Source organism: Trichechus manatus, unplaced genomic scaffold (assembly GCF_000243295.1).
Source record: "Trichechus manatus latirostris isolate Lorelei unplaced genomic scaffold, TriManLat1.0 scaffold00089, whole genome shotgun sequence".
Lineage (NCBI taxonomy): Eukaryota > Metazoa > Chordata > Mammalia > Sirenia > Trichechidae > Trichechus > Trichechus manatus.
The window spans coordinates 908,953-916,163 of record NW_004444025.1 but is presented as its reverse complement, the minus strand read 5'-3'; the positions used below and the strand labels follow the sequence as shown (position 1 = coordinate 916,163).

General features: G+C 39.7%; 1 pseudogene; it reads left to right on the top strand.

Annotated features, from left to right (window-relative positions):
• LOC105756592 (uncharacterized) overlaps nt 1-3,584 on the top strand; it is an 83,955-nt pseudogene extending 80,371 nt beyond the window's left edge.
• The last annotated feature ends 3,627 nt before the right edge of the window (nt 3,585-7,211 follow it).

The window sequence follows — 7,211 nt, the reverse complement described above, 5'->3', positions numbered from 1 at the left end:
TCTCAATCAGCTCCCAGACTTGAGCAAGTTTACAGACGCACAATGCTTTAAATGCAGGGGAGTCTGGGTCCCCTTGAGGAAGGACCCCATCATACTACCAAAAATGTAGATTGTTAATCTTTCTCGCAGCCTTACTCAAAGGGATCTACAGCCTTTTAGGAGAGTGACTGTTCATTGGGGAAAAGGAAATAATCAGACTTTTCAGGGATTGCTGGATACTAGCTCTGAATTGACACTAATTCCTGAAGACCCAAAATGCCACTATTGCCCACCAGTCAGAGCAGGGATGCATGGAAGTGAGGTTATTAATGGAATTTTAGCTCAAGTTCATCTCAATGTGGGTCGGTGGGTCCACAAACCCATGCTGTAGTGATTTCCTCAGTTCCAGAATGTACAATTGGAATAGATATACTCAGCAACTGGCGGAACCTCCACATTGGATGCCTGACGAGTGGACTAACAGCTATCATGGTAGCAAAGGCCAAGTGGAAGCCACTAGAATTGCCCCTACCTAGGAAAATAGTAAACCAAAAGTGATACCTCATTCCTGGAGGGATTGCAGAGATTAATTGCACCTTCAAGGACTTGAAGGATGCAGGGGTGGTGATTTCCTCCACATTCTCATTCAACTCAACTATTTGGCCTATGCAAAGAGCTGATGGATCTTGGAGAATGACAGTGGATTACTGAAAACTTAACCACATGGGGACTGCAATTGCAGCTGCTCTTCCAGATGTGGTTTCACTGCTTGAGCAAATTAATGTGTCTCCTGCTATCTGGTATTCAGCTATTGATCTGGATAATGCCTATTTATCCATACCTGTTTTGAAGGACCACCAGAAGCAGTTTGACTTCAGATGGTAAGGCCAATAATACACCTTCAGTAGCCTATCTCAGGGGTATATCAACCCTCCAGCCCTATGTCATAATTTATTCCCCCGGGACCGTGATTGGACACATGATGTCACATTGGTCTGTTACATTGATGACATTATGCTGATTGGACCTAGTCAGAAAGAACTATCAATGACTCTGGACTTATTGGTAAAACATTTGCATGCTAGAGGGTGGGAAATTAATTGAACAAAAATTCAGGCATCTTCAACTTCAGTGAAATTTCTAGGGGTCCATTGTTTTGGGTATGTCAAGATATTCTTTCTAAAATGAAGGATAAGTTATTGCATCTGGCTTCTCCCACATCTAAAAAGGAGGCAAAACACTTGGTGGGCCTCTTTGGATTTTGGAGGCAACATATTCCTCAGTTTGGTGTGCTTCTCTGGCCTATTTATCAAGTGACTCGAAAAGCTACTGGTTTTGAATGGGTCCCAAAACAAGAGAGGGCTCTGCAACAGGTTCAAGCTGACTTGAAAGCCACTCTGCCACTTGGGCCATATGATCTGGCTCATCCAATGGTGCTGAAGTGTCAGTGGCAGATTGAGATAACTTTTGGAGTCTTTGGCAGGCCCGTAGTGATGATCACAGCACAGATCCTTAGGATTTTGGAGCAAAGCCCTGCTATCCTCTACAGATAACTAATCTCCTCTTGAGAAAGAGCTGTTGACTTGTTACTGAGCCTTAGTAAAGACTGATTGCTTAACCATGGGCCACCAAGTAACCATGCAGCCTGAGCTGCCCATAAAGAATTGGGTGTTGTCTGACCCAGAGTCATGAAGTTGGATGTACACAGCAGTACTTCATCATTAAATGGAAGTGGTATATACAAGATCAAGTGTGAGCAGGGCCTGAAGGCACAAGTAAATTGCCTGAGGAAGTGGCCCAAATGCACATGGTCTCCACTCCTGTCACATTACCTTCCATCTCCCAGTCTGCACTGATGGCCCCATGAGGAGTTCCTCATGATCAGTTGACTGAGGAAGAGAAAACTCGTGTCTGTCTGGTTTACAGATGGTTCTGCCTGATATGCAGCACCACTCAACAGTGGACAGTGGCAGCACTACAGCCCCTTTCTGGGACATCCCTGAAGGACAGTGGCGAAAGGAAATCCTCCCAATGGGTAGAAAGTGCAGCACTGCACCTAGTTATTCACTTTGCTTGGAAGGAGAAATGACCAGATGTGATACTGTATACTGATTCATGTGCTGTGGTCAATGATTTGGCTGTATGGTCAGGGACTTGGAAGGAACATGATTGGAAAATTGGAGACAAAGATATATGGGGAAGAGGTATGTGGATAGACCTCTCTGAATGGGCCAAAGAAGTGAAGATGTTTGTGTCTCATGTGACTGCTCACCAAAGTGTGACCTCAGCAGAGGAGGATTTTAACAATCAGGTGAATAGGGCGACACATTCTGTGGAAACCAGTCTTCCTCTTTCCCCAGCTACTCCTGTCATTGCTCAATGGGCTCATGAACAAAATGACCATGGTGGCAGGGATAGTGGTTATGCACGGACTCAGCAACATAGACTTCCACTCACCATGGCGGACTTGTCTATAACCACTGCTGAGTGCCCAATCTGCCGGCAACAGAGAGCAACACTGAGTCCCTGATATGGCACCATTCCTAGGAGTGATCAGTCAAAGACCTGGTGGTGAGTTGATTACATTGGACCACTTCTATCATAGAAAGGGCAGCATTTTGTTCTGACTGGAATAGACATTCTGCATATGGATTTGCCTTCCCTGCATGCAGTGCTTCTGCCAAAACTGCCATCCATGGACTCAGAGAATGCCTTATCCACCATTATGTTATCCAACACAGCATCACCTCAGATCAAAGAACTCATTTAACCACAAATGAAGTATGGCAATGAGCCCATGCTCATAGAGTTCACTGGTTCTACTATGTTCCCCATCATCATGAAGCAGCTGGCTTGATAGAATGATGGAATAGCCTCCTAAAGATACAATTATGATGCCAGCTAGGTGGCAATATCTTACAGGGTTTGTGCAATATTTTCCAGAAGGCTGTATGTGCTCTAAACCAACATCCGATATATGGTGCTGTTTCTTGCATAGTTAGGATTCCTAGTTCCAGGAACTAAAGGGTGGAAATGGGAGGGGCACCACTCACTATTATCCCTTGTGACCTACTCCCAAAACTTTTGCTTCCTGTCCCCGTGACCCAATGCTCTGCGTGTCTCAAGGTCTTAGTTCCAAAGGAAGGAATGCTCCCATCTGGAGACACAACATTGAGTCCACTGAACTGGAAGTTAAGAATACCACCTGGCCACTTTGGGCTCCTCATGCCTCTGGATTAACAGGCAAAGAGGTAGTTACCATATCGGCTGGTATGCTTGATCTTGATTACCAAGAGGAAATTGGAATGATATTACATAATGGAGGTAAAGAAGTGTGTATCAGGAATAGAGAGGATCCCTCAGGGCAGCTCTTAGTACTATCATACCCTGTGATTAAAGTCAATAGAAAACTACAACAACCCAGTTCTGACGTGACTACTTATGGCCCAGACCCTTCAGGAATGAAGGTTTAGGTCGCTCCACCAGGCAAAGAACCATGAGCAGCTAAGGTGCTTGCTGAGGGCAAAGGGAATATGGAATGGGTGGTGGAAGAAGGTAGTTCTAAATACCAATTTTGGCCATGGGATCAGTTGCAGAAATGTTGACTGTAATTGTTATGAGTATTTTCTTGTTTTATTATATGTATATATGTGCATATATATGTATGTATGTATATATAGCAAATATTTTTGTTTTGTTCCCTCCCTTATCCCATCACCTATAAAATATAAGATGTAAATAGGGCTAGTATGTTTTTGGTTGTACACATGCTAGTTGTATCATGTTAGGCACAAGTATGACTTTATAATTGTCTTTATTTAGAAATTATGTATGATTTAAGGAGATGCATACAGGTGCCAAGTTGACAAGGGGTAGACTGTGATATTTAATGTTTTGTGTCAAATTAGCAAGAGTGTGATTCTTGGTATTATGTAATTACCCTCCATTTTTTTATCTGATGTAATAATCCTCCACTTTGTGATATAATGTAATCAACTCTATGTGATCAGCCAATCAGTTGTAAGGGGCGTTTCCCTGGGGGGGTGGCTTGCACCCAATATATATATGACTGTTCTGGCAAAGCTCATTTGCCTGCTCTGGATCCTGTTTCTGGCTTGTCATCCTCTGACCTCTGGTTCTTGGGGTTTGAGCCAGCAGCTTGTCACCTGACTTGATGACTTTGGGATTTGCCAGCTCCACAGCCCTGTGAGCCAGAAGCCTGCTGTCTGACCTGCCAATTCTGTGTCCATCAGCTCCTGCAACCACATAATCAGGGGAAGCCTCCAGCTGATGCCTGAACACAGACTTTGGGACTTGCCAGCCTCTAAAACCACATGAGCCGTTTCCTTGAGATAAATCTCTTTCTATGTATATACACTTCTCTAGTTTTGCTTCTCTAGAGCCTAAGATGGAGCCCTGGTGGCTCAACGTTTAAGAGCTATGGCTGCTAACCAAAAGGTTGGCAGTTTGATTCCATCAGCTGCTCTTTGGAAACTCTACGGGATAATTCTCTGTCTTGTAGGGTCACTACGAGTCAGAACCAACTTGACGGCAATGGGTTTGGTTTGGTTTTAGAGCCTAAGACAATGAGATACCCTTTAAACTTGGAACTGAAACCACTCCCAGAGGTCACTTTTCAGCTAAGTAACAACTTGGCGCAGAAAATAAACAATACTACTCATGAATACTGTGTTCCTTCAAAAAATCATCTATATGAGACTAGAGGGTCAACATTTACCCTAAAGCAAAGATGAGAAGGTAAGTGTGGGCAGGGAAGCTAGTTTAATGGAAATGGAAAAACCAGAATGGAAATAATGAGAATGTTGACACATTGTGGAAATTGTAACCAACGTCACTGAACAGTGTATATAGATTTGTTAAATGTGAACCTAATTTGCTGTGTAAACTTTCACCAAAAACACAATAAAATATTATGTAATGAATATAGCTTACATTTTTATAAATTGTATCTTAGATTAAAATTGATAATCCCTAGCTTTTGTTACCTGGATACTTATTTTTTACAAGTAAAATAAGCCAGACTGTATCTGATATTTATAATTTTATTAAAGGATATGGTTTATAATGTTCTGTTTATATTTTAATGATAATAACTTAAAGAGAAATAAAAAATTATCAGAAAACCATTGTTCTCCTTGCACTGTAATGCTTTATAAAGTATTGTTTACATTTTATACTATTGGTTGTGAGAGTGTTTGATCAAGCGATATTGTAATCTAGTTTTCTTCTTACTGTAGTTTCCCCTCCAGCTCCTTTTCTGGCTACCTTAATAACAGAAGGGTAAGAGTTGTAGGAAGATGACTAGTTCCTGAAAATTGGATGACACAGACAATGGCTAAGAGGCTGACATTCTCATAACAAAGAAATTGAAAACCCAGTGTTCTTCATCCCACACACTTGGTCAAACATTTCTTACCTTTTCCAATTATAAGTGATTTAAATTCCCATAGCCTTTTCCTTCCCAAAATTTGTACCATCAACTCTTACTCTCTTATTTGTAATATTTCATTTACTCAGGAAAAAAAAAAGATAATTTCTATCTCTTTGGTTCCTTCATGCATAATTTTAAATAACTAAACTCTCAGTCTTAGTTAACCATATTTTCTGTTCACATTGTATCCTATGTATTTTCACATTATAGAAAATGTCATTTCTTTTAATATGGGTATTAAATGAGACAGCCATAATAGCTATTACCTTTTTTTTTTTTTTTTTTTGCTAAAATAACACAAGTATGATCATGTTATATCCATTACCTCAAATTGCAGCATGGCACAAGAAAGCTAGAAAACCTGTACTGATACCATACGATGTGGTGGAAAACAGTTGGGACCGTCACACAAGATGTCATCTCCTCTCTAAGACAGACTTCTGTGAAGATCAAATGAAATGATATCTTGGAGTGATTTTTGTAAATTAGAAAATGAGGAGATATTCAGTTTCTTGCTAAGATTGGAGTTCTCTACTTTATGTAATGAAAGGATATGAAAGTCTAAGAGTCATACAGTAGCCTTAACTTTATATAGTCAGTATTTTTATAAAACATATATCTTAGATGAAAATTGATAATCTCTGTCTATTGTTACCTGGATACTTGTTTTACTTGGTAGAGGTAAAATAAGCCAGACTGTATCTGATATTTATAAATTGAAAATATTGCCCTTTTTTACAAAGGCAAGAATGAAATGGTAAATAGTGTGAGTAGATGACAAATTTGAGCGTTGTAAACACTAACCATAGGTAAAAAACTAAGGCCAGGAAACACAGTTACTATACTTGAAAAGGCTCTTAAAACAATAATCTTTCTATCCCTGTGGTTTATTGTGGAAATTAAACCTTTAATAACCACCGTTACTTCCCAGGTATCCAGGCATTTTTATTTTATTCTATTTATTTACTTATTTATTTTTTGTCTTTGTTGAGCTGAATTTCCCTAGTAAGATAAAACATAAATTTGGTTGGATATTGCACACCAAAAAATACTCAGCATGATTAGATTCAGGAATGTGCCCTTAATGAGAAAAAACAAACACATTGGAGCTAATATTTTGATGAAATGTAAAGAAACAAACACTCAGATTCAAAATGTGTTTCAACAATATAGTATAATAAGAATCTGGATTTTAAGCATAGTTTTTATCTTTTATTATAGTGTAAATTTTAAAAAGTAATTTAATTTATTAGGCTCACGGTCTGTCATATGTAATATGTGTAAAATAATATGTACAGTGTTCTAAAGATTGACTTTGAAAATACCTCTCAAGCAACTATGGTGGATTCTTACATACTTTTTCCTTTGGTTTGATTATGTTTTTGTTCCCTAGCATCTAAATCTTTTTCTATTTGAGGGAAGAGCACACTTGGCGTTTCTCAAGGGGAAAGAACTGAAGAAAAAATTCAAGCCTCAAGTTGTAATATTAAAGGACTCTATGGGGAAAATATTAAATGACACAGGCAGCATTAAAAGAAGATGGAAGGAATACACAGAGTCACTGCACCGAAAAGAATTGGTCGACACTCAACCATTTCAGGAGGTAGCATATGATCAAGAACCAATGGCACTGAAAGAAGAAATCTAAGCTGCACTGAAGGCATTAGCAAAAAACAAGGCTTCAGGAAATGATGGAATACCAGTTGGGATGTTTCAACAAATGGATGCAGCGCTGTAAGTGCGGACTCGTCTATGCCAAGAAATTTGGAAGACAGCTACC